The 22,434-nt window shown below is 49.7% G+C and overlaps 1 protein-coding gene across 2 annotated transcripts in view; it reads right to left on the bottom strand.

Moving 5' to 3' along the window:
• Nek6 (NIMA related kinase 6) overlaps positions 1–4,547 on the bottom strand; it is a 66,453-nt gene extending 61,906 nt beyond the window's left edge. The window contains exon 1 of one of the 2 annotated variants that reach the window (XM_090330609.1): positions 4,459–4,547. The gene's annotated coding sequence lies outside the window, so the exon portion shown is untranslated. Of the gene's footprint in view, positions 1–537; positions 583–4,458 lie in introns of those variants that run through there. The other variant, XM_090330608.1, reaches the window with a different exon arrangement.
• Between the last annotated feature and the right edge of the window lie 17,887 nt (positions 4,548–22,434).

Genomic DNA, 22,434 nt, shown 5'->3' with positions numbered 1-22,434 from the left:
GGGCTTGAAGACAAAGGGCACAGGCAAGGCACTGGACAAAAGGGTCATGAACCAATTCCAACTCTGCCTGCCACCTGCAGGATGAATTCCAGCAGCCCCTACTACAACAGGACATAGAGTTCCACGAAACAAAGCTCTGAGCGTCTGATTCTGAAGGCTGAGGGTTAAACATTTGGGAGAATTGCAAGCTCTGCAGGCAACTTCCCACCCCCTTCCCCTGTCAGAATTCCTTCACACTCTGTGGAATTCCTACACAAAGCCCCCTTTTTATTTTCCATGTCACCATTTCACAGATGTCTAAGAAAAAGAAAGAACAGAGAAAGAAAGAACAGCAGCGGGTGGATCAAGACCACTGTATACATGAATTTTAGCTTGACCTTCAATTCTGCACCCCCCCCATTTATGTGTCCAGCTTCAAAGACCAGGTCCAATGGTAGGGGCCAGCAAGTTTAGGGACTGCTGTGATTCTACCGAGTAAAGCCAAGAAATCTGGCTACAAGACTGGTATCTTTTCCATCAGACCACCCCCGAAGTTACCTGTGGAAAAATCCAGAATCAGAGTGAAGCGGACAGCCCTGCATGTGGCTGTTTTCATATAACCAAGTCCTGCTAGAGAGACAGGTGTCAAAACTCGAGATCACACTCTTCCACAGGAAATGACAGCACCAACTGACGTGCCTCCATGTCGCCTCTGTGTGGACATCGGGTCTGAAAAGGCCATTGGTTTCCTTCAGGCTTGGCTAAAAGATGACGCTGTGTGTGCGTCACCCAATTCAAGACAGGAATTGGAGAAGTGGCTGGTCTGGTTTTTTGGGGTGTGTGTATGTGTGTGTGTGTGTGTGTGTGTGTGTGTGTTTAACATTTTCCCAAAGTTACTTTTCCACTACACAGGCATCACACATGAAAAGATGGACCAACATTAAGGCTACCAAAGCCTAAGTGGTCAGTTTCTGGTCTGGCCCATCCACTGCCCACTCTCAGGAGACACTCAGGGGTGCTCAGACAACCCCAGATAACCCCAGACAGCCTCCTTGCCCCAAGAAGACTCTGCTCTCCACAGCTTCAAGTTCCTAGGTGATATAGCCTAAAGAAACTTCCATAGCATATACGCTTTGTTTCCTAAAAATGATGTCAGCAAAAAAGAAAATTAAGGAAGAAAGAAAAAGACAAGATTAAAAAAAAAACACACACACAAGGCCTATTTTTACCTCCCCAAATCACAAGCCAGACGGGAGAGAAATACATCAATGCCAGAAATATGGCTGAGCCTTCGTAGAAGATCTATTATTTCACACCTTAAATGAATGCATCTTAGAGCAATTTGCAAATGTTCATCAATTTGCAGAACATCTTTGGGAGGGAGAGAGAGCTACCCCCTTTAATACCAGAGGACACCCACTGGGGCCTGGCCCAGCCCATGCAGGTCCACACACAACACTCCTCGCCAGCACAGGGGCACAGAAGGCATGACAGCAAGGGAAATGACAGGCCTTGGACTGAAATGACAGGTGTCCAGAAGCCAAGGATCGCGTTGCCAGATACCCTGAACAGAGAAGGCCATGTGCATCCACAGCACCCCCAGCACTGGCATATGGAGTTCTTCCTGGGACAGAGTTTGGTGGGTTTACCCCCATACCAGGCTGGAGGTGCCAACCTGTATCTAATCTCTGGTGATTCCCCAGGGTCCTCACACTCCATCCTCCACCTCCCTGACTTGGTCCAACTCCAAGAAGAGGATGGAAATATGACTCTGCTTTTGACAATCATTTAATGCTTTCATGAAATCAATGCTTGGCCTTTGAAGAGGAGAGACCAACCATGGACTGCAGCCCTTTTTCTCTGGTGGCTCTGGCCCTGGGCATGGGCTAGTGGTACCAGAGGTGTGGGAAGGCCAGGGGCCTTTAAGAAGACCTCTTCCACAAGGCTGGAGCCTGCCTGTCCTGCATCAATCACTTGGCTTTGCAGCTTACCTGAAGAGGAAAGCAGAAAAATGAACCTGATGCAGTTCAAAGGGAAGAACTTCAACCCTGAATCAGGTAAGGGTCCAAATCTTAACTTTGCCACCTGCCAGCTATGACCCTTCTTCGTTGAGTTGGTTAATCTGTCAGTGGGAGGAGTACAGGCTTTTTGCTCAGACAAGCCTGGGTTCAAATCCTAAGGCTATCGCTAATGATGTAATCCCTCCATTCTCCTGTTTCATCTCAGAGTGTTGGTGAGAGGGAGCAGTAAGATAACCTGTTTGAAGCTTTTGGCACCCCTCGTGGCACATGGTATATGCTCCAGAAAGGGGCACCTTAGTCACAGTGATACTTCAACATCTCAGTGACTCAGTTTCTCATCTGTAAAATGGAGAGAACTCCTATTTCACAGTAAGAACCACTTCCATGTGTGTTGAAGTCTCCAGCACCAAGTCTGTGCACATTATAAAATCAGATGTCATATCCTGGGGGAAAAAAAAAGAGGAAGGGCTGCCAAGGAAGGTGAGTGACCCAGAGTTTGGTGGCTATCCCCTCTCTGCTGACCCCAGGATGCAGGCTTGATTGACCTCTCTGTGCCATGGTGTCCTACAGCAGACTAGAGGCTACGTTTTGTGATAGCCAACCACTGGGAGGGTTATCCTGAGACCCCATAAAGGACTCTCCTCCCCCTTTTCTCTTCCTTCCTTGCTCAATCTCACCAGAAATGCCACTGGTAAAGCCAGGAACTCCATTTCTGGAAACCTGAACATCTCTAAATCCACACCAACCTGGCTGTTCCTTAAGTGTGAGACGATTTCTGTGGAAATAGAAATTACTTTTTTAGTCATTTCCGAAGCAGACGGGACGCAGAGGCTGAAGAACCACAGGGACCATTTTAAATCCCGAGCCTTTTCTTCTGGGAAGTTAGGCAAGAACCTTCCCAAATGTTTGCTGTGGGGCTCTCTGCCAGGGAGTGACTCACTCTAGGCTCTCCACAGGCATATTTTATTTAGGGGTGGGGGATCTAAGAGGGGGCCTGGGCCTGATGGAGGGGAAGAGGAGGTAGAGTTCCAGCAAATTCAGAAGGGAATTTTTCTCTTTATTTTTAGGGACAAAAAAAGAAAGAAAGAAAAGAAGAGAAAAGAAAAAGAATGTGGGTCATTTTTGTTTTTGATGTCCAAAGTTCACCAGTAAGCTCTTCAAGTGGGGACCTTCCTGCCCCTTCCAATAAAAAAATTGTTCTGCCATTAGTGATCCAGGTTTTGAAGGTGCTGGGGACTGGCTGCATACAGCAAACTCCAGAGAGGACAGTCCCTGCCTCCCCCACCCGCTCAGAAAGGCAAGCTGAATTTTGGAAGTACACAAGAACCAAGGAGTTCTGGAGTTCCTTAAAGTTTGCCTGAAAGCCATCAAGGCTACTAACTGCAAAGATTGTGAACATTTCTGAAACACACACAAACTGTCAGTCAAAACAGCCAGGATAGCCCTCGGGAGAGGGGGTGGGCAAGCTGGCCATGCTCTACTGTTACTGACTTGGGGCTCACACTGGAACCCCGTTGTGGACAAATAAATCAAGTCAATATTGTCTCCTCAGCAGGACAGGCAGAGGGAGGCGCCTACCTGTTCACACAGTGTCTGGGGGCCCTTGGGTCAGAACCCCCAAGCCTGTGGATAGCATCAAAGTCTGGCCTGGGTAGAGATCCAACAACAAAGCCAGCGAACCCAGAAGGCATTTGGGAAAATGGAACAGGAGTCCTCCAGTGCCCAGAGGAGATGCCCAGCACGGCCCCACCAGCCTGCATGGCCACGGCGGGTCCTGCCAAGATCTGAGCTCCAACCATTCACACCCGTGCCAGGCCCAGCCACGACCCTCACCAGGCGTGCAGCCCCCTCCATGGCTCCCTGGCACCAAGGTCGGTGCCCCGCACATGGCGCACGCTGGCCTGGTGGGCACGGGAGGAGGGGCAGCCTCAACAATGGACGCCCTCGTGTGCAGACTGCACACTCACTTGCACCCTCTGCCCTCAGAGCTCCCACGTGGGCACACTCAGACACGTGGGCACACACAAAATCCCTGAGACCCACACTGGGCCAGCGCTCGGCACACACCCTTCGGCCCACCGTAAACTCTCCATAAACCCACACCCGGGAGCCGTGTCCGCCTCCCCCCACGAATCCAGGCCAAACGACCCCGCCGGCCTCTCCGGTGTGGTACGCGCGTGCGCCTGGGCGAGTGGTGGCCGCCGCCGCCGCCGCCGCCGCCGCCGCCGCGGCCGCCGCCGCCGCGGGACAACTCGGCCTCCGGGGCCGCGGACCCCCTCGGCCCCGCGCGTCCACGCGCGCTCCCGCCGCGCGCGCGCTCCCAGGCTTCCCGGACACGCGCACGCGCCCACGCCGGCCCGCGCAGAGCTGGCGAGCCCCGCGCCCACCCCACGTCCCCCCCACCCCGCGGCCCACGCAGCCGACCCTTGGCCCCGAGCCCCGGCCCTAGGCCACTCACCGGCTCGGCTGCCGGCGCAGGACGGCGCGCGGGCAGCGGGTATCCGGCCAGAGCGCGGGTCTCCACACGAGTTGGCGGCGCCGCGGCCACTCGCTCTGTCCGCCAGGCTCCGCCGCCCGCGCGCCCGCGCGCCGCCTGCCCCTCCCCGCGCGGGCCCGCGCCGCCCCCTGCGCTCGCTCGTGCGCGCGCCCGCCACGCAGGCTGCGGGTGGGGGCTGCGCTGGTCCACGGGACCCGCCGCACCGTGGGTTTTGGCTCCAGCAGTGACAGCCCCCCCCACACCGTGCTCCCCATTTCAAAGGTGGGGAGACTGAGGCCCAGACTAGTCCCATCGGAGCCGGCCAGTGCCCCAGTGCCTGTGCGCCTGCTGAACCACCGCTCCTGTGGGCCAGGCCCTGCTCCTGCCCTCAGTGCTCCGCTCCCCTTCTTCCAAAGACCCCCACACGCCCACTCCCTGAGAGCTGGGTCAGCTCTGGTGCCACGCCTCAGGCTTCTCCTGCGTAATCGGCCCAGTGCTTTGTGCCCCAAGTCTGGGTAGAACCAAGGTGCAAGGATGGCCATGGTGCTGGGCTGGACATCAGGTTGATGCCCACCGTACGAGGTGCTTCAGCACACAGCCATCTGAAACAGGGAGGCCACAGCTTGGGGATATGTGCCAGTCACACTGCTACCCATCATGCTACCCCGTGCCCATTTCATCCGTGGGGTCAATGAGGCTTTCAATAGAAGTCCAGGAAAACGAGCGCATCCTTCAGTTCAGGGTCACCAGGTGGTGTGCATGGTTGAGCTGGGACGCAGGCCACAGATCCCACTGGGCAGCCGGCCTGGGCCTGGGGGACGGAGTACTCTGGGCTACTGGTATGTGGAGGAGGAAGCAGCTGGCCCCAAAGGACGGAAATGCAGATGCCAGAACCTGAAGGGGGAATATGTCTCACTCTGGGAATTGTTTGCTCATTTAGTTGAGGATCTGTGATCCCCTTATCTCACATGGTATACATTCATTACAGCAGATCCACAGAGCTCATACCTGGAATCCCAGCTTCTCTGGGAGGTGGAGATTGGAGGATGATGCTTTAGGCCAGTCCTCAGCCAAAGGCATGACCTTATCTGGGGGCTGGGCAAAGGGGGGGGCTTAAACGGAGGGGGGGAGGACAAAAAGGACCTTAAACCCCAGTACAGCCTCAATAAATAAATAAATGAAATCACAAAGATGGAGAAGTGAAACATAAGAGATAAGCATGGCAAAAATAACAGAAATAGAAGTTCTAAGATGGTGTCTGGCAGGATTACTGGGCATCAATTGTATGAATCTAACTGGCACCGCAAGCAATTGGTTTATTCCGTGTGTCTCTGAACATCTTCTCGGTGCCATCCAGGCATTGGAGTCCAGAATGAACAAATGTCAGCCCTGGTCTCCAAGATCCTCCTGGGGGATGGGGGATGGGGGGCAGAAGGCACTGCAGGTAACTTTGGTGGAGAAAAATCAAACCTCATTGAGAGGGACAAGGCCACTCTGGTGAAGGAATTTGGAGGGAGCTGAGAGTGGCTGGAGGCCTACTGTGTGTTGAGAAGCTCTCCTGCTCTAAGAACCATCCTGCTAAGCTGCAGAGAGCTCAGAAGCAGCATGAGACCCTTGGAAAGGGGTCTAGGTCCCCCTACTTCCAATTTCCAAGACCCTCCCCAACTTCTGTAATACTTACTTGGCTTTGGTGGGGTTTTTTTTTGTTGGTGGTGGTGGTGGTGTTGCTTGTTTTGCTGGTTAGCAGGGTTTGAATTCAGGGCCTCAAGCTTGTTCAGCTTGCTTGCTCACAGATAGTTTAGGTGGCATTCTACCACTTAAGCTATGACTCTACCTTAGCCTTCTTTTCTCTTCTCTTCTTTTTTTTCTGTGCCAGTCCTAGGGCTTGAACTCAGGGCCTGGGTCTTTTGCCCCTGAATTTTTTGCTCAAGGCTAAGTCCTCTACCACTTGAACCACAACTCCTTTTGGATTTTCAGTAGTTTTCTTGGAGATAAGAGTCTCATGAACTTTCCTGCCCCTTCTGTCTTCAGTGACCCTCAGATCCCAGACTCCTAAGTAAACAGGGTTACAGCATGAGACACTAGCACCTAGCACCAGCCTAGCTTTTTGCTGGTTTTGTTAGAGACAGAGTCTCTAACTGGCCTTAAACTCTAATCCTCCAGATCTCAGCCACCCGAGTAAACAGGATTACAGGTGTGAGCACCCAGCACTCATTACAAGTATTTGTAATGTCCTTGTTTCCAGGTAGGAATTAGAAGAGACTCGGGTCACACAGCCAGTGATCATCCACAGAGGTCAATCTAGCCACAGGCAAGCTGATGTCTGTAACAGAGTGGGGAAGGGAGGTCCTGCCACATCCCTTATGCTCCCCCTTGGGCAATAATCTAGGAAAAAGAGGAGTGTGAGGGTTTCCTTTGGTCTTCTGGAGTCAGGAGAATACAAGACTGGAGGGGGTGGTATGAGAGAAGTGACCCCCCCCCTTCCCCCTTGGCTGGCCTTCCTCCTTCTCCATCCCTACTTCCTTCCCTGTGGCCTGGGCCCTGTGCAGATGATGACAAACCCTTGGTGACATGCTGGGGGTGGGGAGGGGAAGCAAAGTCAGTCTGCCCAGAAACCCTCAAATTCCCTGCAGCCCCCTCCCTGGCCAGGGTAAGGGTGGAGGGAGAAGAGGCTAAGCACCCTGAGCCCCATTCCACTTTTGTTTTTAGTGAGTCCCCAAATGAATCACCACAAAAAGGCACATTGCAAAGACTCCAGAAGTAGACAGGCCCCACCCCTTGCGGACTGGACTCCCACTGTGTGGCTGTGGTCTAGGAGAAAGGTTCTCAGCCACCTCTAGGGAGGCCTCGGTTCATGTTGTTTCAGTTACTTCTTTGTCCAAGGGGAAGAGAAACCCTGGGCCCACTGTGTACCTCTCTTTAGGCAAGGGTCAGCCTTTATGATAGAGAAACTGAGGCTTAGGGAAGAAAGACATGGAACAAAGGCAGGATTTGTACAGTTTACCCAAAGCCTGTGTGATACTGTTAGTTGGTAGAAGAACCAGGCAGCATTGTTGGGGGGAGGTGGGAGGGGAGGAGGGGAGGGCAGGGAGAGAAGAACTAGAATCAGATCACATCACTCCCTCTGCAGGCCTTACCTGGTGATTGGATTTGAATGAATGAATGAATGAATAATGTTTTACCAAAGGGAATCTCACTATTTTGCACAGGCTGGCCTCAAACTCCTAGACTCAAATGAGTCTTCCTTCCTCAGCCTCCTGAGTAGCTGGGACTATTGGTATACAAAACCATGTTGTAACCCTGATGATAGGAGTTTGGCAGTATTATTCACAGAACTCCCCTGTCATTTTGAAAGTGCTTTAGTATCACTTGGTTGTTTACAAAGGCCACTACAGTAGGAGCGTCATTATATAACTACAAAACAGAGACCTTTCATCTGCTAGGCCTGGCTTTACATGTTCCCCCCCCCCCACCTCTCTTTCTCTTCCTTCCTTTCTTTCTTTTAGGTCCAAGATTAGGACTTGAACTTAGTACCTGCCACCATTTTGCTAATTGGCTAAAACTCTACCAACAGAGTCATGCCCTGAGTCCAAAGATTGGTTATTTCTTTTCCTTTACTTTTCTTCCTTTCTTTTTTTTCCTTCTTCTGGCTCTACATCTTAATGTCAGTACCTCCAGCCAAAAAGCTCCATGGGTCATGCTGCAGTAAAGTCACATTTTCAGGAGCAGTAGACCCCACTGGCTGAGGAAACAGCTAGAACCTCATTTGCCAGCTCCGCCATTCTTCGTCATGTGACCCTAGGCAGGGTCACACTGGTCAGAAGGGGGTTTCCCTTGGCTTTCTGGTATTCCCTGTTAACCCAATGCACCTTGGGAAATTTTGGTAATATATTGGTACTATATTCTACACCTTGTATTGCCTTCGCAACCTGGGGATCATTTCCTCTGACTTCCTCCACATCTACTTTCTTTTCATGACTTCATAGTATTCCAACATATTTACATTTCATCTACATTGAACAAGGTGCTGCTCTGGTGACTGTCCTATGTTCTGTGGGAGATAACAGAAATCTCAGCCATGACCCCTGACCTCAAGGATTTATGACCTGGTTTGGAGAAAAAAAAGAAAAGGAAAAAAATTGGAAAGGCAAAGAGAAGGACTCTCTCTGTGAGTTCCCACAGTCATTTGTGAGAGTTGGCCTTGGGGCTAATATGTCCTGCATCTCAGCTCCAGGCATCGGGTAGGGTTATAGAAAGAGGCCAGATGTCGGCTCTAAGGCCTGAAGACTTACTCAGCCTTTTTATCACAGTCAAGTTCAAGCAATCACTTCCCCATGCTTGGCTTCCGTTTCCTTATCTGCCTCACTTATGGGACTGGAGTGGTTATCAGTGCTGTATTTCCAAAAAACACTTAGGGGAGGACCCAGTACCGTGCTCCGGGGTAGGGAAATCAAGTCAGGCTGAGGGAGACGCCGAGAAGACTGGAATAAGTGCCAGCCATCAGGTCTCTTCCTGGTCCAAAGGAAGTGTTTTATGTATCTTTCATGCTTTGCTGACCCTGTGAAAGGGAATGATAAGCAATTATTTCATCCTGTCTTCTCCACCAGCTTGGAGTCCTGTTTGTGTGTGTGTACTGGTCCTGGGGCTTGAACTCAGGGCCCAGGAGCTGTCCCTGAGCTTTTCACTCAAGAGTACTGTTCTGCCAATTGAGCTAGAGCTCTACTTCTGTTTTTCTGCGTTTTTTCTTTTTTCTTTTTTTTTTTTTTTGCTGATTCATTGGAGGTAAGAGTTTCATGGACTTTCCTGCCCCAGCCATCTTTGAACCTTGATCCTCATATCTCAACCTCCTGAGTAGCTGAGATTCTAGTCATGAGCCCCTAGCTTCAGTTTGCTTCATTTGAGTTCAAACTCTGTGTCGGGATAACTTTCCATCTTGTTTGTGTAAGTAAATCACCACCATCTGTTCAGCCTAAACTATGAGACCCAGATAGATAAATAATGTGTTGATGAAAATAAAATAGTATCGCCTATGAACTTCTCAAGTTAAATAAAAGGATATATAAAAGCTGCAGCAGAAAAATCAGGCTGAGAGAGCTTACTGATCACACCAGAGGCAAACCCCTCCATATCTGGGGGCTATAAAGAAGGAGTACCTTAAGATGGGGGCCTGGCAGCCACACTGACCCCTCACCTGGTCACTTGTCATGGCCTTATCCTGGAAAACTTGCACAGTGAAGGACTTCTCCCTCTGTCCCCAGGCTCCAGTCAAAGTGCAACTTCTCCTGTCTGTGACCTGTGGTTCATAAAACTTATCTGGTCTCCTGCAGAGACTTTGCCTTGTGCTATTCCTGCTTCAAAACAAGCCCTCTGGATCCTGCAGCCTCTTTACCATTCTTAGGTAATATATAGATGAATATGCAGATTATGTATCTATGTACATAAATGTTACATATATGTATATGAAGTATATATGGCTTATGTATATACATCGTACATGTGTATGTCATATATTATAGGTATATGTATATATCAGGAATTATGTTCATATCAGAATGAGTGATGTATCTATTACTGTCTGAAGTATAATTTGTCACCTGAATGCATTAGCAATTAAGCTTTGAATGGAAGAGATTGAGATAGGCCCCAGTCCATAACTAGTGAATGAAATCGGTAACCCTAGTTTATGGTGGATTTCTGGTTAGTAAATTCATGTCTGCCTAAGGATCTGACACAGCTTGCTCACACTTGGTCCTTCTCCTACCCTGGGACTGGGGGTGGTGATAAATTTTCCTTGGCCCCCTGTATCTGCTTGGAAGCCCCCAGATTCAGTGTACAGAGGTCCCTGCATGCCCAGGCCAGAATTGCTATGCCTGACGTCCCCAGACAGTTCATGACAGCATGCCTCCTATAGTTCCTGGGTTAGACAATAAATTATTATATGGCCATCCTGAGTTGCATGTCAAGTGAAGCAGTCACTGGTCAGATGAATAAACAAATGAACAAATGGGCCATCTCAGACTGGCCCAAAGTTCTGTGCTCCTGTAGCTTGCATAGCAGCCTGTGATGTGGGCACTAGGACCCTGCTAAGGAAGTTTACAGATGAGAAAGCTGGCCTTTGGTGAATGTGCCTAGAGTCAGTTTCATGTGAGGGGTGTGCTGGATGAGGGCATGTGCTCTTACTTGGTCTGTGTGGCCATGTGCAGGGGTGGAAGAATGAATGGATCAACTCATCCAGGTTTTACTTTCTCTCGGGGTACCCAGAATCCACTTGGCTTTGGGAAGTAAGTGAGGGGCCCCAAATGTCCTTCCTGCAACTCCTGGAGCATGTGTCTGGGTTACTCTCATGTCTGATTCCCCAAGGTTTCCTTGGATGGCCAGAGGCCAGGTGGCTTTCAGAGAAGATGGAGGCCAGGGGCCCTGGACTTAAGAGCAAACACATGAACCAATGGTTCCTGCCTGTAATCCTAGCTACTCAGGAGGCTGAAATCTAAGGATTGTGGTTCAAAGCCAACTCAGGTTGGGAAGTCCATGAGATTCCTATTCCTAATCAACCAGCAAAAAGCCAGAAGTGGAGCTGTGTAACTCAAGTGGTAAAAATGCTAGTTTTGAGTGAAAAAGCTCAGGACAATAGCCAGGCCCTGAGTTCAAGTTCCAGTATTGGCACACATGGATGCGTGCACACATATGCACACACACACATACACACACTACAGAAGTAGCATTATCAGTCCATCATCTCCAAACAGAAGGCTGAAGGAAGAGAGGGTATTGGTTGTGGATTTCTCAGCTGGGCCCCTGTCTTGTCAAAAATGAGTGTAGTTTTTCCAGGGCTACTTTGGGTGGGATAAGGAGAACCAGCTGGAGATTGAAAGCAAGTGGGAGAGGGCAGTAAGGGGTGGGGAATCAGCTTGGTTGGATCAAGTCTCTTGGAGAAGGGGGCCTGAGGCCACTAACCCCCCCTAACTAGATTAGAAGTAACCAGCTCTGAACCCCTCATCAGGAAAGGAAATCATTCCACCTATTGAAACAATGTCCCAAAGAACCCAGCTTGTGCTGGCCGTCCATTGCTGTTTGGGGGTGACCCCATGAGGAGCAGTAGAGGAAAAGCGGAAGTACCCTGAGCCTGTGTGGCCTGGAGCCACAGGCTTTGGCTCTGAGCCCAGTTATTCAGGGACTCTGGGACAAGCAGCAGTTTGACACCCCCCCTCCCCCATACACTACTACATTCTGCCTGAAGCCTGATGCCAAATACCACAACCCGGCTGGGTGCTGGGAGCTTTCCGGAACTGGGCCGGGGCCAAGAGACCTTGGCAGAAACCCAGCCTTGGAGCCCGTTGGAGTGGAGGTTCAAAGCCTGGCCGACAGCTCCCAACCAGCAGTGTGGCTTTGAACTAGTCATTTCTTCTAGGCATGTCAGGCGTCAAAGGTGAAGAAGATATTTTTCTGCCTCATTCTGATAAAGTCTGATAAAGTCTGATAAAGTCTGAGGGGGAAAGATATAGTCCCTTCTCACCCAGAATAAACTGTCAGAGTAACACCCCCAAAATAGAGGATGGACAGGTCGCTGAGAGAAAAATACAGCATATTTGGTGGTCATAGAATCCTTTAGACAGAAAATCCAGAGACTCAGGGTAAACACGGTTGTTGCTTAGGCCTGATGGAGTACAGACAGCAGGAGAGAATTGGGGCTGCACGAAATGCTACACTCCAGGAGTGATAAAGACACAGGCAGGCCTGCCTGCTCAGATTCTTCTCATTCCTTCTTCCTGAGTGTGGGCAGGAGCCTCAGTGGAGGGGATTTTTATGGTTTTCTATCAAACAAGGCAGGTCAGATCATTTCCTAACAGACAGCTAGCTCTAAGACAGAGAGTCACCGGAAGGGTTTCAGAATACACATCTGCTGCTATGATCCACCTTGGGGAAGAGGAATTCTACTTTTCCTGGCTTGCATGGGGAGCAGAGGTGGGGTGGGGAGGGAAGCCAGAAGGAGACAGCAGGATAGGAGAGGGACGGGGAGGAACTTGGCTCTTGAAGCCCTCACTTCGGAGTATCAGTTTTCAGAATCGCAGCTACACCAAGCCTTGTGTGTGCAGCTGAAAACTATGTGAACACCAACGATCAAGGAACACAGAGCCTAGAACTTTCTGTTGCCCATTCATCAGCTGGTATATCATGGGCTCCAGGGCCCAGGGGGTGGGTACCAGTGTTACCTGCCTGGACAGAGACCCACAGAGTTGGGGATCTGCCTCTGTTTCCTCTCCTGAGCAAAGAAGCTTGAGAAGGACTGTGACTTGCCCAGGGCTACACAGCTGGGACCTAGAGCAGTAAAGTCATAGGAGATACGTGCAGATCAGTGGCCACTGGCCCAGTTGGCCTTTGTAAAGCAAGCCTGAGGGTCTCACATCCAATGGCTGGCCAGTCCGATTTGTAGGCCTTTGACTCTCGATTTTCAAATCCCTTATTTGCAGCAATTGTGGAGCTCAGGGTATAAATTCGTCCATGATGGACCAATTTTGAGCTACCCTTTGCAATTGCCAAATATTTAGCAAGTCGAGAGATTTTTTGTCCTCTCTCTCTCTCTCTCTCTCTCCCCCCCCCCCCCACCCTGAGGATTGAACCTGAGGCTTTGTATGTATTATACAGAAGCCTGCCACTAGACTCCAACCTCAGCCCATGAGCAGCTCTTATAGTTAACAAGCAGCTCTTACCAGCATTGCAAACTTGCTCTAGCCCCGCCACAAATCCCCTTCTTGCCTCCCCAGGCTTTTTAAAGAGCCCATCCTGGTCTCAGAGCCTTAAGGTTCAATTTCGCCTTTGTTGGGTCTCAGGAAATGACATCCTTGGAAGAAGTTTTGGAACCAATATGTCTCTCAACAAGTCCCCTCCTATCTCGGGGCCCTCATTCTCCTATTGTGATCCCCAAGGCAGATCACAGAAACCAGAACCCTTTCCCCCCAAAGCCAGACCTAAGCCTAAAAGTATCGCTCACAGCAGCCCTGCCCTTCCCAAGCTTAGATTCTCTGATGTGACCTTGGTGATAGCAGAAGGTCACAAGATCCTTGTTTCAGAGGCATCTGCTCCCCACCTGGGAGGAAGGGGCTCTGCACAAAAAAACCTAGAAGAATCTGGACAGACAGGCCTGACTGGGTTTCTCATTCTTTCTATTCTTAGATCACACCCTCTTCAATTTAGTTTTCACTAATTTTTTTTTTTTTTTGAGTCAGGGTCTTGCCGAGTTGTCTAGGCCAAGAACTGCTTGCCTCACTTTCCACAATACTGGGATTATAGGCATGCATCACTATGCCTGGCTAGATCATATACTCTTTCATCCAATCATATTTCTACACAGCTATCTGCGCCTCATTTTACCCTAAGTCTTTGGGTCCTCACTCTGTAGATTTTTGTGCCCCATAACATGTGTTCTGCTTGTCTGTTTTAACCTAACAGATAGGTGTTAGCCATGATCTTGAAGGGAAGAAAAGCAGAAGACAGCAACCTTCCCAGCGTCCCCTGTGTGCCAGGCTGTGTGAAGCCTCCCACTTAGGCCTCCCCAGTGAAGCCACTATGATCCTATGTAAGAGATAGGAAAGTGGAGGCTCAAAAACACAGTATCTAGTGTCCAAGGTCACCCAGAAAGTCAGTGATGGAACTCAGGATTGGCCTGACTGGACTGAATGGGGGCTTGCTGGCTCTCAGGAAGATTAGCTTTGACATAAATTCCTAAGGATCCTTTTAGTCTTGAACAATTTTGTTCCCCTCCCCAGACCTCACCCCCGCCCAGTCGCTGGGATTTGAACTCATGCTTGCTCAGTAGGTGCTCTACTACTTAAGCCATATCGGAAGCTCTGTTTGCTTTCATTATTTTTCAAATAAGATCTACATCGATTCCCTGGCCAACTGGCACCGTGATCCTCCTATTTACATTTCCTACATAGCTGGAATGACAGGCAGGCAGTACCACACCCAGATTTTCTTGGTTGAGATTGGGTTCTGAGAACATTTCCCCCCCGGCCTGGCCTCAAACATCAATCCTTCGGATCTCTAGCTCCAGAGTAGTTAAATTACACATGCCGGGCATACACAGTCCCTCTGCCTTTTCAGTTTGGGGCAAGGCCAAAGGAGAAAGCCAGAGCCTTGCCCTGAGCTACAGCTCCAACCTCTAATGAGTCACTATTTTAAGGTTCCAAGAGTGTAGTGGGCTAGGGGTGGAGCTTCACTGATGGAACAAATACAACCTGACGGGAAATCAAGATGGGCACAGGTGGCTCACACCTCTAATCCTAGCTACAGGAGGCTGAGGTCTGAGGACCTCAATTTGAAGCCATCGCGGGCAGAAAAGTCTGTGAGGCTTATTATGTCCAACTAATCACCAGAAAACCAGAAGTGGCACTGTGGCTCAGAGTGTTGCAGAGTGCCAGCCTTGAGCAAAAAAGCTCAGGCCCTGAGTTCAAGCCCCATGATGGGAAGCTTTTGCCCTGTAATCATGTGGGTCATGGGAGTTCTGGGAAAAACAGTCTAGATTCGAATCCTAGATTTTCCACTACTGGCTGTGACCTTGGGCCAGTAGCAGCACAGCTCTGGTTGGTCTGAGTCCTGCTTGCCATCTTCCCTATTGTCCAAAAGCCTGGAGAAGCTATGGGACAGATGTGGAACAATTCCTTCACCTCTCCAAGCCGCAATCACATCTCCCTAAGTGGGTTTAGCAAAAGCCACTTGAGCTCTTCGCTGCCTGGCACGGAAACCCTGAGCCTCTGACTGGATAAGGGAGGCCTTGAGTTTCTGTTTTCAGGGAAAGTGGAAGCCAGGCCCCAACCCCCTTAGCTGAGCCTGGCCCACCTCCTCTTAGGCCTGCACAGCTTGGCTGGGAGGCTCAGGTTTCGGAAGCTGAGTTCCCAGTAGAAGCATTAAGAGCAGAGGAATGCAGGCCCTGCTTATGCTAGGCTGCGGGGTCTGTGCAGAGAAGCAGTCTGGAGAGAGCCCCCCACCCCAGCCAGCTGCATACCAGCCCAGCTCCCACTGAGAAGGACAAGAGAGGAAGTGGGGAAGGAAGGCAGGTGCCCCGCTCCCCAGGCCTCCCTACACTGGGAACCAGAGAATTCCTGTGCAGGGAGGGGGCTGTGAAGGACAAGGTGGATTTGGGGGCTCAAAACAAGATCCCAGGTAAGACAAGGGTACTTTTGGGTAAGGAGCCAGGACTTTATTGAGTAGCTACTTCCTTCTAGGCATCAGAAAAGCCTCTGTCCTATAATCTAACTACAGTGGGGCCATGTGTCCCTAGCCAAAGATCAGCCTGAGTGCCAAGCCCCATTCCAGAGAGAAACAGAACTCTAAAGCCCCAAACAGAGCCCAGCACCATAGGAGACGATCCCACTCCAATGCAGCCCAAAAATGCAACAGAGCAAAGCAGCTCTTTCTTGTGAGTCTTGGGGGGGGGGGAACACTGGACAGGAAGCTAGAGGGTTAGTATTGCCTACAAAGGTCCCCCCACCCAACCGTTCCCATTTTAGTCCCTTGATCTCCTTGTCTGCATCATTCCTTAGTGGGGTCATAGCACAAGCCCCATACTGCTCTTATCATCTTGTTCTCTGGGCACACAACTGACTTCTTTAATCCACACAGTATCAGTCTGCTGAGACAATTCCCCATTCTGCAGGGGAGGACAGGAAGACCCAGCACTCGGCACCTGCGCAGTTAAACATCCAGTCTATCTGAAATCTGGGACTCCACACAGCTCAACTCAAATCAGAAGCCCTGACATTTCCCAGGGGGCTGGGTCAGGGTGGCTGGCAGGTGAAGTTCCACTCGAGACCTTCTTCATTCCAGGTGAGAAGACAGAAGCCTCTCTCAGCTGCAGGTGGAGACCCAGAGGCCTACAGAGGGTCTGTGTCTGACTCTGGGCCACATTGTGCAAACACAGCAAGCAGGGTTTGGGCTGGAATCAGACAAGTTGCTCTCAAAATATCCTGAGGGTTTCCAGAAACTTCAGTGGTGCTCTGGGGGCTGCTCACGAAGTCAGAGAGCTGAGGCCCACCATTCCAGTCCCACAATGGTGGCCCCATCCTGCCTGTGGGAGGGATCCCCTCTATTTTCTCAGAAGACCTTTGACAAAGCCTCTTTTCTTCTTGGCCCACCCTGTTAGTCCCTCTCCCAAAAGAATGGAGCCTGGACTCAAGCTCTGGACACAGCTCTTCCTGAAGAAGACATCATGGGGCTGGGAGAGGACAGGGCATGCACAGCAGAGGCTTAGTGCCACTTAATGCCCTCCCTGACCTTGTCTCCTCCCCTTCTCCATGTTCCTAAGCTCCAGCTCTACTGTGCCAAGGATTGAGGCTTAGAAAAGGAGACCTCAAAGGAAAGGCAGAAGGACCGAGATTTCTCTTGAAACGTCTCTACCCTCCTCTCTCATGTCTCCTCCTTCCCCTAGGCAAGCAGAGAAATTGAAATTCCTCCGTGGAGAAACCAGAATCTCTTGTCCTTCGATGTAGCCCTAAATCCTTAAAATACCCCTCGGCTCTCTGCGCCTTTCTGTGAGAGAGCTGGCCACCAGAGACCCTCTGGCTTGGTTGATGGTTATCAGACCCCACTGTAGAAGGGTCCTGCTCCAAACCCAGGGGGAACGAATGCTACCCTGAGAGGCCCAAAAGAATCCCACACAACAAGTCTGCTGGGAATCGACCTAGTCCTTTCCCATGGCTCCCCTGCTTTGTCTAATCACATCTGAGCAACGCTATCCAAACTGACTTCAACCTAAGCACAAAATGGGTACTTCCTCTGGGCACTGAGTGGTCACACCTGTAATCCTAACTAACTATTCAAGAGACTGAGATCTAAGGATCTTGGTTTAAAGCTAGCTAGGGCAGAAAAGTCTGTGAGAGACTCCATCTCCAATTAACCAGCAAAAAATGTGGGATGTGGATGTGTGGCTCAAGTGGTAGAGAACCATCCTTGAGTGAAAAAAGCTACCCCCAGTACTGGTGAAAGGAAAGGAGGGGGGAGGGGGGAGGAGAAGGGGAGAGAAGGGAAAGAAAGGGAAGGGAAGGGAAGGGAGGGAGGAAAGAGACTTCATCCTGTGAATCTGTGAATGGTGATCAAATGTGTTCTGCTTCTCTTGTCAAACCTGTCATTTGTTATCAGGCATCAGGGCTAAGTGCATCTACTGAATACAGAAATGGAAATAGACTCCCCCACACTCTTTCCATTCCCCCAAGTCTGCCATGTTTTGGGGAGTCATCAGGCTTTAATTAGTACATACTGTTCCCTTTCCATGTCCCTTCTCTCTCTTCATCAGATGTACTCTTATTCATACATCAGAACCCAAATCAAATGCTCCTTCTTACAGTACTAGTGATGAACTGGCAGACATCAAGGGTAGGCTTAGAGATTGTTCACAGTCAATATCCTTTGATTTGACAAATAGGTTGTGAATACTTAGGACGTTCCCCCTTCCCTCCAGCCTGTCCCTGTGTCTTCCATGACTCGAGGTCTCTAGTCTTTTTCTGCTCTTTTCCTTCCTGTTTCCCACAAGCATGTGCTGCTCCTGTATGGTCTGCTTCCATCCATAGACTATATACTCCAACTGGCAGGGACCATGGCTGGCCCATGATGACAACTCACCAGCCAGGCCTGTGCTCAGGCCGAGCTTGAGCGCTTGGGCACGCCTTCTTCAAGAAGGAAGGGGGAATGCTGGGAAACTCCAGGGCTCCCATTCCTTGATGGGAGGTGCTTCCTGTTGGCCATATTGCCACATGCTCTTCTACCTGCTCTCCTCTTAGCCTGCTGAGTACAGGCCCTCCTTTACAGATGGAGAAACCAAGGGAAAGAGAGGTGAGGACTCAAAGTCATAAAGCCGGTAAGTGATCCAACTAGGTCCTGAATTCAGGTCTTGGTCTAAAGTTCTGGCTCCTCCCATCAGCCTCTGGGTTCTGGGAGGCTGTGTTTGGGCTCTGGGATGCTCCTAGAACCCAAGAGCCTATACAGGCCAGTGGAGGGTAAGGGAAAAACAGCAACAAACAGATGGGCTCCATTGGTCTTGAGTCTCTGCTTCTCCAAGCCAGTCGTAGCCTCTGGCTGCCCTTGGTGTACATTCCAAACAAAGAGAGAAGAGAGCGGTTCTGTGAAAGGTGTGGGGCTTTCCCAGATAAGCCAGAAAGAAAAGAAACACATGTCCCTCCCAGGGCCACATTGGTGCAGACCACAGAGAATGACTTCTGTGGGCCAGATGCCACCCACATGCTTCACCCTGGGTTGCTGTCAGGAAGACTTCACGGGGCCTGGTGGAATAGGCTCCCAGCCTGGGCCATGATATAACAATGGGGTTCAAACATGATGGGAGCTTGACCTGCCCTGTCACCAAGACAGGTCACTTTATTGGTGTGTGTGTGTGTGTGTGTGTGTGTGTGTGGGTGCGCGCGCGCGTGCGCGTGTGCATGCTGGTACTTGGGCTAGAACTCACGGCCTTGTGTTCTCCTCAGCTTTTTCTGCTCAAGGATAGCCCTCAGAGCCACCGCTCTGTTTCTGGTTTTCTGGTGGTCCATTGGAGGTAAGTGTCTCACAGACTTTTCTGCCATGGTTGGATCTCAGACTCCTGGCTAGCTAGGATTACAGACGTGAGCCACAATGCCTAGCTCACCTAACTGCTTTTCTGTTTGTTCATAGGTGAAGGGATTGGTAGGAAGGTAAAGGAGAAAAGACGCTCTGAGTATCTGGCACAGGGTAGATATTTCTTCCATAAAAAGGTGCTGAATCTGTCTAGGTCATTCCTGTCCCCCTGGAGAAAGTCCCTTCTCCTTGTTCCCACAGTCTTGAGAATCCACAACTTCCCCGGACAAGATACCTCACCTTAATGGAGGGAGCTGTTCCATGCCTATAATTCTGTCTACTCGGGAGGCAGAGATCAGGAGATAGTAGTTTGAGGCTAACCAGGGCCAAAGTTGCAAAAGTTCAAGAGACTCCATCTTTATAGAACAATAACAACAAAATGTAGTGAAGTAGTGTATACTTGTCATCCAGCTATAGTAGGAATTGTGAAAGGAAGACAGAGAAGTACAGGATGGCCTGCATAAAAAGCAAGACTCTATCTCAAAAATAATCAGAACAGGGCCGCGAGTTTGGCCTAGTGGTTAAAGTGTTTGCCTAACATACACCAAGACCCGGGTTCAATTCCTTGGTACCACATACATATAAAAAAGCCAGAAGTGGTGCTGAGGCTCAAGTGGTAGAGCGCTAGCCTTGAGAAAGCCCAAAGACAGTGCTCAGGCCCTGAGCTCAAGCCCAGGACTGGCAAAAATAAATAAATAAATAAATAATCAGAACAAAAAAAGCAGAAGGCATGGTTCAAGAGTAGAGGTTGGTTTGCCAGGCATGTGCAAAGCCCTGAGCTCAAATTCAAGCACTGCAAAAAAAAAAAAAATGGCCGGGTGCCAGTGGCTCACATCTGAGAATTCCTTTTTGAAGCCAATCTGGGCAGAAAAGTCCCCATGAGACTCTTATTTCCAGTTAACCACTCAAAAACCAGAGGTGGTGCTATAGCTCAAGTGGTAAAGCAGAGCCTGAGCACAAAGAGGCTCAGGAACAGCACCCAGGCCGTGAGTTCAAGTCCCACAACAGACACCCCCCTCCACACACACATACAGTCTCACTTCAGCTTCTTACTTTAGAATATTTGACCTTCAGGCTCCAGGGTGGGGAAAGTCCTTCTTCTTCTCCCTCCCTCTATTCTTGGGGTCAGATTCTTCTCCCTCTATGCCCCATGTGGGTGGCCCTGGGCTGCCAGGTGATGAGATTATTGCCACAGAAAAAGTCCCTGTGCCTTGCAAACCCTAGACACAATCGTGCCATTCTCTCCCCTTGTCTCACATTCATATTTGTAGAAGTTAGTCAAGTGAAACCTAATCAATAAAAATCATTCATTGAATATGGATATCTTTTAAAAAGTCAGCTACCTAGGAATATGGTCAATGCACTTCCTTTCTAGAATGTCAGACCTCATACAACTTCCTATAGGCTCCATAGAGCCACCTATAGACAACCAACCTGGAGTCCTATTGTGTGCCACTATTGGAGCAGACATTTAGCATGGAAGCTTCCATTCTGCGCTTTGTAGGGCACAAAACCACACACACCCATCACGCTACCTGTGCCTGCCATAAACATGTGTTAGTCTCTGGGCTCCAAAAAACTGGGGCCCACGGAAGTGACAAAGAGCAGCCCCTGTGCCTTCTCTCATCTCAAGGTGGGGTTTGTCACCTTCCCCAGCTCAGAAGGAGCCCCCTGTGTTTGTACCTGGGCTCCCAGCGTGCATGTCCCACCCATGAGAGTGGCACCCTGTGCTGGCCTCTGAGGACTTGGCCAGTCCCTGAGGCCAGCATTGCCCTGGGCTCCAGCTCTTCAGGTGGCTAGAATCACTGTCATGTCAGCTCTTCTCCTTGAGAAGATGTGGGGCCAAGAGTTATAAATCAATGATATGATAAATGGGTGGGGCAAGGATGAGGCAAGGCTAGAAGTCCAAGGTACAGAACGGAAGGAGATAGCTCCTCAATACAATACAGCAGGTCACCACCCACCCAGCAATTCTGCTCCGAGGTACATACCCAAAAGAACCGAAAGCTCATACATGGATGTCTAGAGCAGCACTATCCGCCATACCCACAAACCAGTGGATTGAAAAAGTACGGCGTGTCTATGCCACTGAAGAGTACTTAGTCACACAAAGAAATGATGCAGGGACTCATTCTGCTGCATGGGAAAGCCTAGAGTGCAATGTGCTGAGAGAACTCAGTCCCAGAAGACCATATGCTGATTGATTACATCTATAAAATATCTAGAAAAGTCAAAACTAGAGAAACAAAAGATAGACAGTGGTTCCCAGAAGCTGAGGGCGAGGAGGAAAGGCAAGTGACTGCTTGCTAATGGGCCCAGGCTTTCCTAGAATGTTCCAGAACTCGATAGTTAGTGATGGTTCCACAAAACTGAGAGAATATTAAGAACCACTAAGCTAGGCACTTGTCACTCAAGCCTGTAACCCTAGCTACTCAGGATCTGGGGATTAAGGCTTAAACAGGAAAGTCCATGAGACTCTTATTTCCAGTTAACTGCCCAAAAGCCAGAAGTGGAGCTGTGTGGCTCATGTGGTAGAATGCTAGCCTTGAGCACAAGCCTGCAGGTCTTGAGTTTAAGCTCCGGGACACACACACACACACACACACACACACACATACACACCATTGGAGTATATACTTTACAATGGATTCATTGGAAATTTCCATGTCATTTATATGTTAACACAATATACAAATAATGAATATACTGAGAAGGGCTTCCTTACATTCCATGTTCTGAGTGTGTGATTCCCAATACCCCAGTCCTAAATCCCTGTCCACAATATTTAATTTCACATCACCAGTTGGCTTGTTTTATATACTACTAGATTTGATCTGCTTATTTTATTTATTTTATTTTTGTTTGGTATTGGGGATGGAATCCATTGCTCTTGCTAGGCAAACACTTTGCCATGGAGCTATATTCCAGACCATTGAATTTGTTTTTATTGTTTTTAAAGTTTGTATTTCTATTTATGAGGAAGAGAGGTCTGCAGCTTTCTTTTGATATTTTCTGCATGCTTTCATTTCATGGTAGTTTTCTGTTCATAGAATTAGTTGAGAGTTGTGCCTTCCTCTGGTATGTTCTGGAAGAGTTTTTGTGCAATTAATAAATTGTTTGGGGGAGTACTGAATTTGAGCTCAGAGCACTCGACTTGCTAGGCAACCTTTTCTTCATTCTTTTAGTCCCAGCCCCAAGTTTTTTTGCTTTACAGCAGTTATTTTTCAGATAAGGTCTTGTGCTTTGTTGGTTGGTTGGTTTACTTGGCTTTTCTGTTTGGCCCTCAGACTGAGATCCACCCATGAATGCCTCCTGCGTAGCTGAAGTGAAAGAAGCATATCACCACACCTGACTTATTTC

The sequence above is a fragment of the Megascapheus bottae genome, chromosome 3 (assembly GCF_031878675.1).
Source record: "Megascapheus bottae isolate mThoBot1 chromosome 3, mThoBot2.hap1, whole genome shotgun sequence".
Classification (NCBI taxonomy): domain Eukaryota; kingdom Metazoa; phylum Chordata; class Mammalia; order Rodentia; family Geomyidae; genus Megascapheus; species Megascapheus bottae.
This window is presented reverse-complemented; position numbering and strand designations above follow the sequence as displayed.